This window comes from Eriocheir sinensis, chromosome 30, assembly GCF_024679095.1.
Source record: "Eriocheir sinensis breed Jianghai 21 chromosome 30, ASM2467909v1, whole genome shotgun sequence".
NCBI classification, from domain to species: domain Eukaryota; kingdom Metazoa; phylum Arthropoda; class Malacostraca; order Decapoda; family Varunidae; genus Eriocheir; species Eriocheir sinensis.
Window position 1 is genome coordinate 8,484,381 of NC_066538.1, and position 12,500 is coordinate 8,496,880.

The following is a 12,500-nucleotide window of genomic DNA, read 5'->3' on the forward strand; positions in this document are numbered from 1 at the left end:
CCTATCAACTCGACACAATCTTCCAAACACCTATCCCCTATTCTTCGACAACACTCAGCTATCACCATCTTCAACACTAATCATCCTCGGTCTATCCTTAACTCAAAATCTCAACTGGAAACTTCATATCTCCTCTCTCGCTAAATCAGCTTCCTCGAGGTTGGGCGTTCTGTATCGTCTCCACCAGTTCTTCTCCCCCGCGCAGTTGCTATCCATATACAGGGGCGTTGTCCGCCCTCGTATGGAGTATGCATCTCACGTGTGGGGGGGCTCCACTCACACAGCTCTTCTGGACAGAGTGGAGTCTAAAGCTCTTCGTCTCATCAGCTCTCCTCCTACTACTGGTAGTCTTCTACCTCTTAAATTCCGTCGCGATGTTGCCTCTCTATCTTCTATCGATATTTCCACGCTGACTGCTCTTCTGAACTTGCTAACTGCATGCCTCCCCCCCTCCCGCGGCCCCGCTGCACACGACTTTCTACTCATGCTCATCCCTATACTGTCCAAACCCCTTATGCAAGAGTTAACCAGCATCTTCACTCTTTCATCCCTCACGCTGGTAAACTCTGGAACAATCTTCCTTCATCTGTATTTCCTCCTGCCTACGACTTGAACTCTTTCAAGAGAAGGGTATCAGGACACCTCTCCTCCCGAAATTGACCTCTCTTTCGGTCACCTCTTTTGATTCTTTTTTTAGGAGCAGCGAGTAGCGGGCTTTTTTATTATTGTTTCCTTTTTTGTGCCCTTGAGCTGTCTCCTTTGTTGTAAAAAGAAAATAAAAAATAAAAATAAGTCTCACCTACAAATTTACTCTATTTACTCATTACTCGAACGCACTGACATAATAAACATGACGGATTTTACAAGGTTTACGAGGACTTTTTTATACAGCAGAGTAGGTAGTTCAAGGGAATAAATATACCGAAAATAAAACAACAAAAAACTGCCAATGTCGCTTATCCCCCCCCCCCCCACCCCACCCCCAAAAAAAAGGTATATCATAGGGGAAAAAAATAGCCAAAATACACACAAACAAAAGCAACTGCTGATGTCGCTTCCCCCCTCCGCCCAAAAAAAAAGTAACAGGTAGATCATTGGGGAAAAAAATAGCCAGAATACACACAAACAAAAACAACTGCTAATGTCGCTTCCCCCCACCAAAAAAAAAAAAAAAAAACAGGTAGATCATAGGGGAAAAAATAGTCAGAATACAAACAAACAAAAACAACTGCTAATGTCGCTGCTTCCCCCCCCCCCCAAAAAAAAAAAAAAGATACAGAAAAACAAACAACCAAAAAATGCTAATGTCGTGCTCACCTCAATAGCAAAAAGTATAAAAAAGGTTAAGTCACGCAGCCGAGACTAATATGTTTCCTTTACTTACAACAGAGAAGGCACTCAAGGGAAGAAAAAAAAACAGAAACAAAAAACTGAAGTGGTTATTTATTGTGCATTTATCTATTGTGTATTCATATATTCTGTAGCTATTTATATTGTATTGTGTATTGTGGATCTTGTGGATGTAGGCTGCGGTAAAAAAAAAACATCTATCTATCTATCTATCTATATTGCTACCTAACGCAGTCTGCCCCGTGTGGATGAATTATAACCGAAAATAACAGCCTGAGAACCTTATGAAACCCGCCCAGATTGTGTTGTGTAGCTGAAAAAAAGCATCTCTGAACAGCTCCTGACCCGCCATCGCTAAATCGGTTCCCGCCAAGCCTGTTTTGTAGGGGCAGATATTAATAACGTGAAAGGTAGCTAACAACAAATAAATATTCAAAATTAGGTAACAGAGTTAAAAGCATATATGAAAAAAACAGGTAAATAGGTTCTTAAATAAGTTAATGTATATATAAATCAAAAGAATAAATAGATAAAACAAATAGGCAGAAATTAATAACGTGAAAGGTAGCAAACAACAAACAAATATTCAAAATTAGGTAACAGAGGTAAAAGCATATATAAAAAAAACAGGCAAATGGGTTCATAAATAAAGTGATGTATATATAAATAAAAAAACATTAATAGATAAAACAAATAGGTAAATGTAAGTAAATAAATATACCTAGTTTGATAGATAGGAAGGAAGGATTGATAGAGAAATTGATATATAAACAGAAAATAGACAAATGGACATTAAAGTAAGGATAAAGAGGAAAAATGAAAAAGAAAAAGATAAAGAAAGAACGAAGAAAATACTATAGGTCTCTCTCTCTCTCTCTCTCTCTCTCTCTCTCTCTCTCTCTCTCTCTCTCTCTCTCTCTCTCTCTCTCTCTCTCTCTCTCTCTCTCTCTTACAGTAATCTCACAAATGCTTCTTTACACTTCACCCCGTCACACAAACTGAGAGAGAGAGAGAGAGAGAGAGAGAGAGAGAGAGAGAGAGAGAATACATTAGAAAAAAATAAGATAAAATAAAACCTTAAACAATAACTATATAGGTCACAGTTTAATAATAATAATAATAATAATAATAATAATAATAATAATAATAATAATAATAATAATAATAATAATGATAATAATCTAGCTCATTATCTTTCCAATATCGATATCCTGTAGATTCTGTGTTGGAGAAATCAATACTCTCTCTCTCTCTCTCTCTCTCTCTCTCTCTCTCTCTCTCTCTCTCTCTCTCTCTCTCTCTCTCTCTCTCTCTCTCTCTCTCTCCTCCTTTATTACATTCCTCTTTCCCTCTTCTCTCTCTTCCCTTTCACTCCTCCTCCTCCCTTTACCTCCATTTCTCCCTCTCTTCCTTTCCTCTTACCTCCTCCATTCTTTCCTCCCTCTCTCCTTCCTTGTCCTCAATTACCTCACTCTTTCCCTGTGATATCTCTTTCCTCCTCCTCCTCCTCCTCCTCCTCCTCCTCCTCCTCCCTCCGTTCTAATACCCAACGTCTTTCCTCTCCTCCGATTTATTTTTCTCTCCAGTATCTCTTCCTTCCCTCCCTCCCTCCCTCCCTCTCGCCTTCCTTTCCGCTGGTATCTTTCCTCTCTCCATCCCTCCTCTCTCTCTCTCTCTCTCTCTCTCTCTCTCTCTCTCTCTCTCTCTCTCTCTCTCTCTCTCTCTCTCTCTCTCTCTCTCTCTCTCTCTCTCTCTCACCTTCGTTTATTCCCTCCCTTCTTCCTCTCCATTTTTTCTCCCTCTTCTTTTCTCTCCCTCTCTTAAGTTATTCGGAAATTTACCTCCCCCTTCCCTCCCTTCTCTCTCTCCCTCCCTTCCTTCCCTCCTCCTCCTTCATTTTCTTCAATATCTCCTTCATTTATTTCTTCCTTCTCTCCAATTATTCTTTGATTTACCTCTAACCTTTCCCTCCTCCTCCTCCTCCTCCTCCTCCTCCTCCTCCTCCTCCTCCACCCTTTCCTTCTACGTAAACCTCCGTAGTCCTCGCCTCCTCCTCCTCCTCTTCTTCCTCCTCCTCCTCCTCCTCCCTTCCTCCTCCTCCTTCTCTCCAATATTCTTCTCCAACTCACACTTTCCTCCATTCCTTTCGACACCTCTTTTCTCCTCCTTTCTCTCCACTTTCTTCCTCTTTTTCTCATATTTTCTCCTCCTCCTCCTCCTCATCTGCCTCTATCTCTCCAATATCTCCCTCCTACACTCTCCTTTTATCTCCTTCTCTCTCTTCTTTCTCTCCATACAAAAGCTCTCTCCTTCTCTTCCTCCTCTCCTTTTTTTTTCTTTTCTTAAGTAACTCATTTCCTTCTTCCTTTCCTTCCTCCTCTTCCTTTTTTTCTCTCCCTTCTTTTATTATTTTCCTCCTTTCTCTCCCTTTTGTTAGCCCCTTTTCTCCTTATTCCTCTCTTCTTTCTCCTTATCTACTTCCTTTCTTCCATCTATCTCTCTCCATTATTCCTTTCCTATCTTCCTCCTTTCTTTCTCTTCCTTCCTTTATTCCTCGTGTTATTTCTTCCTTTCCTACTTACTCCTCTTTCCCTCTCCTATTTCCTTCCCTTCTTCCTTTTCTCCTCTTTCTCTTTATCTCTTTCTCACGCCATTCTCTTCTGCTTTACCTCTTATTATCTTCATCTCCTCCTCTTCTTCCCTTTCTCTTTTCTCTTCTCTCCCTTATCTCCCTTCTTCTATTGTTCCTTCTCTTCTTCCTTCTTTTTCTTCCTTGTTTTACCTATTTTCCTATCTCCTTCTTTCCCTTCTCTTCATTTACCCTTTGTTTCTTCCCTCCTTCCTTCCATTATCTCTTTTTTCTTCATCCTTTCTTCCATTTTTCCTTCATCCTTTCTTTCCCCATCTCATTATTTTCTTCATCTTCCTATTTCCTGCTTCCCCTCCTCCTCCTCCTCCTCCTCTCATTCTAGTTATCCCTCCTTCATCCCTATCTCATTTCCTCCATCTAATTCCTTTTCCTCTCTTCCTCTTTCTCCTTACAAAACCTCCTTCTGTCCTTCCCTTCTTCCTTCCTCCTCCTCCTCTTCCTCATTCTCCCTCCATCTCTTCTACTTCCTCCTTCCCTTCCTCCCCTGATTTCCTTCCTATCTCCTTCCATCCTTCCTTCATTATCTAATTCCTTTCTCTTTCTTCCTTTCCTCCTTCTTCTTTACATGCCTTCTTCGTTAACTTCTTTCCTAATTTCCTCCTCCTCCTTTCTTCTTACAAAACCTCCTTCTTTATTATCTTCCTCCTCCTCCTCCTCCTCCTCCTTTCTTACAAAATCTCCTTCTTTATGATCTTCCTCCTCCTTCTTCTTCCCTCCTTCCTTCACTTATACCTCCTTCCCTCCTTCCTCCTCCTTCCATCTCTTATACCTCCACCTTTCCTCCTCCTCCTCCTCCTTATTCTCTCCTTCCCTCACTTATATATACCTCCTTCCCTCCTTCCTCCTCCTTGTCTCCCTCCCTCCATCTCTTATACCTCCTCCTTTCCTCCTCCTCCTCCTCCTTATTCTCTCCTTCCCTCACTTATATATACCTCCTTCCCTCCTTCCTCCTCCTTGTCTCCCTCCCTCCATCTCTTATACCTCCTCCTTTCCTCCTCCTCCTCCTCCTTATTCTCTCCTTCCCTCACTTATATATACCTCCTTCCCTCCTTCCTCCTCCTTATCTCCCTCCCTCCATCTCTTATGTACCTCCTCCTTTGCCCTTCCTCTTATTCCACCTTCCTCCTCCTCCTCTTAACAACCACCCTCTCCACTTCGACAGATACAAAGTGGTTTATTAATTTATCTATTCACAGTTTCTTTACCTGAAGGGGCCGTGGTGGTGGTGGCCGTGGAGTTGGTGGTGATGATGGTGGTGGTGGTGTGATGGTGGTGGTGGTGGTGCTCTCCGGCGTCGGCTGCTGGCTCCTCTGACGTCACACTTACCTAAAAAGAAAAAAAGTGGAAGGGTAAAGATAAGGAAATCAATAACAAACAGCAAGAGCGACAACAACATGAGCCATGATTTATTAATGCATTGATCTAGGTAACGATGACAGGAATGAAAGCTCGTTTTCTTTGTTTTTCTTTCTCTTTTTCGTTTTCTTTCTTTCTTTTTCCTCATCTTCTTCTTCTTCTTTGTCTTTTTCTTCTTCTCCTTCTTATTACTCTTCCTTCTCATTTTCCGTCTTCCTGCCTACTACTACTACTACTACTACTACTCCTACTACTATCACTACTACCACCACTACTACTACTACCACCACCACCACCACCACCACCACTACTACTACTACTACTACTGCTACTTATACAACAGCAATACAAACAGCAGCAACAAAATTGAAAATGATGATCAGGAAATTGGTATTGCTAGTGGTGGTGGTGGTGGTGATCAAGGAGGGTGGTGGTGGTGATGAAGGTGGTGGTGGTGGTGGTGGTGATCAAGGAGGGTGGTGGTGGTGATGAAGGTGGTGGTGGTGGTGGTGGTGGTGATCAAGGAGGGTGGTGGTGATGAAGGTGGTGGTGGTGGTGGTGGTGATGATCAAGGAGGGTGGTGGTGATGAAGGTGGTGGTGGTGGTGGTGGTGGAAGTGATTATGATGGAGGAGATAAGGCTGGAGAAAAAAGAAAAAGAAAAAGAAAAAGAAGGAAAGATGGAAAAAAAAGATAAAAGAAAAAACAGCCGTAAAAATAATGACGTTCCCTTAATCTTAAAAAATAAAATCTCTCTCTCTCTCTCTCTCTCTCTCTCCATAACCGGTGGGTAACAGAACTTAGGTCACCACCCTTTTTGTGTGTGTGTGTGTGTGTGTGTGTGTGTGTGTGTAAACGATCCTCTTCCTTAAACACACACACACACACACACACACACACACACACACACACAAACACACACACACACACACACACACACACACACACACACACACAAACACTTGACACCTTATCCTAGTGGTATATAAATTCTTCGTGCACACACTGGTCCCTTGTCTGTGTGTAAATATACGTGTGTACATTACTCATCGTGTGTGTGTGTGTGTGTGTGTGTGTGTGTGTGATGCCCCGTTACGGCGAGCGGGTGGCCAGCCTACTGCATGCTTTTTATGAGAGAGAGAGAGAGAGAGAGAGAGAGAGAGAGAGAGAGAGAGAGAGAGAGAGAGAGAGAGAGAGAGAGAGAGAATGCGAGTTATTTCATTAATTAACTCCTCAATTGGAAGGATTTGTGTACGTGTGTGTGTGTGTGTGTGTGTGTGTGTGTGTGTGTGTGTGTGTGTGTGAGTGTGTGTGTGTGTGTGTGTGTGTGTGTGTGTGTGTGTGTTGAACAAGGTCATAGCTAAGTGGGCGAATTATATGCAATTTCAGTCAAGAGCACACACACACACACACACACACACACACACACACACTAAAAATAAATACTATGGAACATTTAATCTTTATCGGCGTCCATAAAACAACAAGAACAACAACAACAACAAAAACAACAACAACGACAACCAAGCAAGCAAAAAGTAGGGCGGTCACTCACACTGCGAGGAAAGAGAAAAAAAAGAAAAAAGAAAAAAACAATAAAAATAATAGGATACTCAAACTAGGGGAGAGAGAGAGAGAGAGAGAGAGAGAGAGAGAGAGAGAGAGAGAGAGAGAGAGAGAGAGAGAGAGAAGGTGACCGAAGGAGAGAAAAATTACTCTTAAAAGTTGGTTAACCTCGGGCGGGGCGAGAGAGAGAGAGAGAGAGAGAGAGAGAGAGAGAGAGAGAGAGAGAGAGAGAGAGAGAGAGAAGGAAGGACCCCAGTAAGGATAAAGGCGTGATCTAGGTCGGAGGAAAGGAGAGAAAGATATTGGAGGAAAGGAAGGAGGATAGGAGGCAGAATGGAGGGAAGGAAGAGACACCAGTAAAGAAGGAAAGGCAGGAAGGGAAGGAGGGAAGGACGAGAGAGAGAGAGAGAGAGAGAGAGAGAGAGAGAGAGAGAGAGAGAGAGAGAGAGAGAGAGTAGAGGAAAGATAGACGAACAAAAAGAGATGGGAGAGTGGAGAAGGGAATAAAGAGGGAAAGAAGAATAGAATGAATGAAAGAAAGGAAGGAATAGAGGATACATAACAAGGAGAAGGAATGAAGAAGAGAGGGATGAGAGGAATGAGGGAAGGAAGGATTAACACAAAGTAGAGGAGAGAAAGACGGAAGGAGGAATGAGATAGAAAAAGAGAAGGAAAGAGGGAAGGCGGGAGGGAGGGATAAAATAATGCAAGAACGAAAAGAAAGAAAGAGAAAAAGTAAAGAGAAGGAAAAGAGCGGAAGAGAGCCGGAAGAGAGCAATGCAAGAGAAACGAAGGAGAGACAAATAGTTAACAGGAGGAAAGAGAAATCGAGGTGGGAGGAAAGAAAAAAAAAGATAGAAGGTAATTTGGTTAAAAGAGAGAGAGAGAGAGAGAGAGAGAGAGAGAGAGAGAGAGAGAGAGAGAGAGAGAGAGAGAGCGTTGAGAAGAGTATAACATCCACTAAAATTTGTCTGCCAGAGAGAGGGAGGAGAAAAGGGAGGAGATAATAATTATGCAGTGTAGCCAATAAATTACCTCTCTCTCTCTCTCTCTCTCTCTCTCTCTCTCTCTCTCTCGCGCGCGCAATCCGCTATCCATACTATAATCCAGAGAGAGAGAGAGAGAGAGAGAGAGAGGGTGCTGACTTAGTCTGACCCCTCATGGTTTCTCTCTCTCTCTCTCTCTCTCTCTCGTTCAATAAAGAAAGAAAACAATTATTCGACTGTTAAATCTCAGAGAGAGAGAGAGAGAGAGAGAGAGAGAGAGAGAGAGAGAGTAGATGACTGACTGACTGACTGAGTAGCTGACTGACTACAGTAGGTGTCACGACAGCTGGAAGGGCTATTCCTACAGGGATGGACTCGTGGACTTGGTATCATTGCTTGGGTGATGGAACTGTGCGATTATTTGCCAATTTTTAACTTGTTCTAACGTGCATAAAACAGACTAGGCTTACAGTAGGGATGGACAGGTACCGTTAATTTGAGTACCGGTAGTACCGGTACCGAAAACTCAGGTACCGCTAGTACCGGTACCGGTACCCGAAGGAGTATTTTTTTATCTTAATGGCTTCTGATGAAATTCCCAAATAAATTTCCTGTAAAGAAAACTCTCTCTCTCTCTCTCTCTCTCTCTCTCTCTCTCTCTCTCTCTCTCTCTCTCTCTTGTTTACCTGCAACAATAAACTATCAATCAATTAATCAATCTCTCTCTCTCTCTCTCTCTCTCTCTCTCTCTCTCTCTCTCTCTCTCTCTCTCTCTCTCTCTTGTTTACCTGCAACAATAAACTATCAATCTCTCTCTCTCTCTCTCTCTCTCTCTCTCTGAATGAAGTGAATATTTATTTTTTCGATAAAAAATAGCATGTATAGTTATTATGGATGTACTCGATCATAGTCTAATAACAATATTTATTAGCAACCTAAAAAAAAAGAATCGGACAGGATGAATTATCTCAATAAATAAACACAGCATTCAAGGCTTATCGTCTCCACAGGCCCATACCATGCGACTGAGGCCGCGCGCTCCGCCGAGCGTCACTAAGATCCAAACGGAACCGGCACTAGCGGCAATGCTCAGTGCCGAGTGATCATGACTCATGAGGCTTCGCGGCACCAGGTACCGGTACCGGGTGCCGGCTGAATAGATTCTTCTCGGCACCAGGTACCGGTACCGGGTGCCGGCTGAATCGATTCTTCTCGGCACCCGGTACCGGTACCTGGTGGTTTGGATCTTAGTGACGCTCGGCGGAGCGCGGCCTCGGCAGTCGCCATGCGGTATGGGCCCTGTGGAGACGATAAGCCTTGAATGTTGTGCTCGGTGCTGAGTCACTGCCTCGCTGACCTCCCAAGTTCCCACCATTTTGTCCTGCTTTTCGTTTCCATCACAGCTCCCGTTTCCATTATTTTATTATTTTATTTATTTATTGGATTTATTGGATGATTCTTGATGTTCGATTCTTTTTCTTTTTTAGGTTGCTAATAAATATTGTTATTGTTATTAGACTATGATCGAGTACCCATATCACCGAGATATCCACTCACTGAGTGGTGCTCTCTCTCTCTCTCTCTCTCTCTCTCTCTCTCTCTCTCTGAATGAAGTGAATATTTATTTTTTCGATAAAAAAATAGCATGTATAGTTATTTATGGATGTACTCGATCATAGTCTAATAACAATAACAATATTTATTAGAAACCTGAAAAAAAAAATCGGACATGAAGAATTATCAATAAATCCAATAAATAAATCCGAGCAATCTGGTACCGCTACCGTACCGTTTAGCTGGTACCGTTAGTACCGGTACCTGCCCACCACTAGCTTACAGGAGCTGCCTTGTATAGGCCAACCGGCCTCTTGCAGACTCCTTACGTTCTTATGTTCTTAAAGTGCTAGGCTACAATCTACACAATGTCATGTGTTAACTCATTTAATGTAAGAGTTCTTGGTATATTTTGTCTTGATTTAGTCATAGTGTGAAGTGAAGCTACGTAGTCATGACTCTAGTCATAACCATAGGCGTACGGGACACGGGACCCTTCCCATCCGGGGGGGGGGCTGAACTGTTAGCCCGAAAAATGTTTATTTGACCGAAAAATGTTTTGCCTGTAAATTCAAACAATTATATATATATATATATATATATATATATATATATATATATATATATATATATATATATATATATATATATATAATACTACATACACAATAGTTGTTACTGAAATACGCAACTCAAGGACTCACGAGCCGCCAGTTCAATAGCCCTGTTAGACTGCTACGATGGCTACTCTGCCCGAAAACTCTATTTGCCCAAATCTGAGCGGGGCTGCAGCCCCCCCCCCCTTGCTCGTACGCCTGTAGCCATAATGTAAATAATGGTCTAAGGCAAGAACCATCTTTTCTCTTCCATCGTGCTATCATGAACCTTAAATGTATTTCCATTATTTGTGGGTAATAAATATCCAAAAGAAAGAATAACAAAATTTAGATGCCAACAGTGCTGGTTTAAGTGGCGTTCTACTCGGATACTTTACACAGTAGCCTAATCCTCAAGCGCCCAGCTTCATGCCTTTGAAGTGAAACAAGATGTATGTGCTGTACATGATTTTAAAGATCAATGCATTCTTTAAATATTTGTCAACAGAAAAATGTAAATTTCCATTTTTTCTTATTTAGATTTAGTGAAAAATATTTTCCAAAAATTATTTTTTAAAGAAATATCTATATATCTATATCTATCTATCTATCTATTTATCTATTTATCTATATATATATATATATATATATATATATATATATATATATATATATATATATATATATATATATATATATATATATATATATATATATATATATATATATATATATATGGAATAGAATAAAATTCAGTTAACAAAAACTGAAGAGAAATGGTTGAAAAGATAACACTTTTGGATTCTTATGTGTGTCCTAAGACTAGTTTATCTCGAGGAAGAATACGAAAGAACGCTGAGGAGGAGGAAGCTGACCAACTTGGAGGACGGGAAGACTGCAGTGAAATCTTTATTTTTCCGTGATTTATCCAGGTTGCAGCGGAAGGAGCGACGCAGCGAAGGACAAGGTAATAGAGGAAGAGTTAGTGACTGTACTGATATCAATGTTGTGAGTGTCTGTGTCCTGGAAGATAGGAATAACGAGGGAAATGTGAGAGGAGTGAGTGAGTGGGGGAGTTAAGTAAGATAAGAAAAATGGAGAAATGTGGAGTAGAAGAGAAAAGTGAAGTAGAAACAGGAATAAATGGATATAAATAGGAATAAAGATAGGAATAAGTGGATAAAGACATGATCCCAAACCCACGGCCCTTGAGGAAAACATCTACATTGACTTTCATTTCATTTTTCTGGGAATGAATGAGAATGTTCTAGTTACTACTTCGGGAAAATTCACGACGCTGTAAGTGAACGATAAACTGAAGTTACGGGATAATCTAAACTTATATCGGAAGGTTTGACGACAAGACAACTGAACGACTGGCAGCTGGCCCGTAGAGGTACACAGACACACTGAATTATATTTATATAGATTTTAGGGCTAAGAAAAAAAAAAAAAAAAACATTATTGGGACCTGCCATGTGAAGGCCGTCTAACCTCTTGTAGTCTGGGTATGTTATGTATCCTTGTGTACAGGTAAAGAGGAGGGTATCAGGACACCTCTCCTCCCGGAACTGACCCCTCTGTTTTTGTAAAAAAAAAAAAAAATTATGGCAAAGGAAGGGTGTAAATATATATGGAGTGTCCAGCAGAAAATGGGAAAGTCAGGACATTCCAATTTGCAATGTGGTGTACCGAGGGTCACATTATCCTTGCAATGTATCTCTTGTTTATTCCTGTGTAGCCTATCAAGCCTTGTCCAGTGCAGGCTAAGGAAAAATGGCTCTCCCTTCTCCTGCCACCTCATATATATACAACAATGCTACATAACCTTCCTCCCTCCCCACGGTGATAGAAAGTGGTAAATATATAAAATCACGATACAACGATAGACTAACTCCTTCCCACGCAGCTCTTCCTCTCCCGCCAACCGACCTGTATAGCCTACTTATCCCTTCCGTAGTCAGCCAAGTTTTACACCAGTTATAGTTACGTGAACCTCGGCAACTTTTTATGTCATCGGTAATAGGGAAGCTAATTGGTGAGCACTTAGTGGACTTGTGCCCTGCTACACACACACACACACACACACACACATCCAAGCTTTTATTATCTTTCCTGTCCCTGCATCGCTCCATTTCCCATTTCTACTCCTTTTCTATTTCCATTCACTCACTCGTATTTCTCTCTGTTTATTATTATTTCTATTCCACTTATCATTCTACTCCACTTAATACATCACTTGTCATTCAATCGTTTTTCTATCCACTTACTCCTACATATTTCTATTCACTATCTTTCTAATCCCTTCCTAAAGCCCCGTTCACACTGTGCCGACTCTGGGCCACGACAACCCAGCAACTTTTTAATTTGACAAGTTGGTTCCCACTCTCCAAGAAAGGGGGGGGGAGGTTTTATTGGGGTCTTGGTGTCTTGCCGACTGTCT

The 12,500-nt window shown here is 41.5% G+C and overlaps 1 long non-coding RNA gene across 1 annotated transcript in view; it reads right to left on the bottom strand.

The window, feature by feature from the left end:
• Window positions 1-12,500, bottom strand: part of LOC127005549 (uncharacterized) — a 103,974-nt gene that overhangs the window by 84,369 nt on the left and 7,105 nt on the right. Inside the window, exon 2 of the long non-coding RNA XR_007758711.1 lies at window positions 5,206-5,326. This is a non-coding gene — a long non-coding RNA (uncharacterized LOC127005549). The remainder of the gene's footprint in view (window positions 1-5,205; window positions 5,327-12,500) is intronic.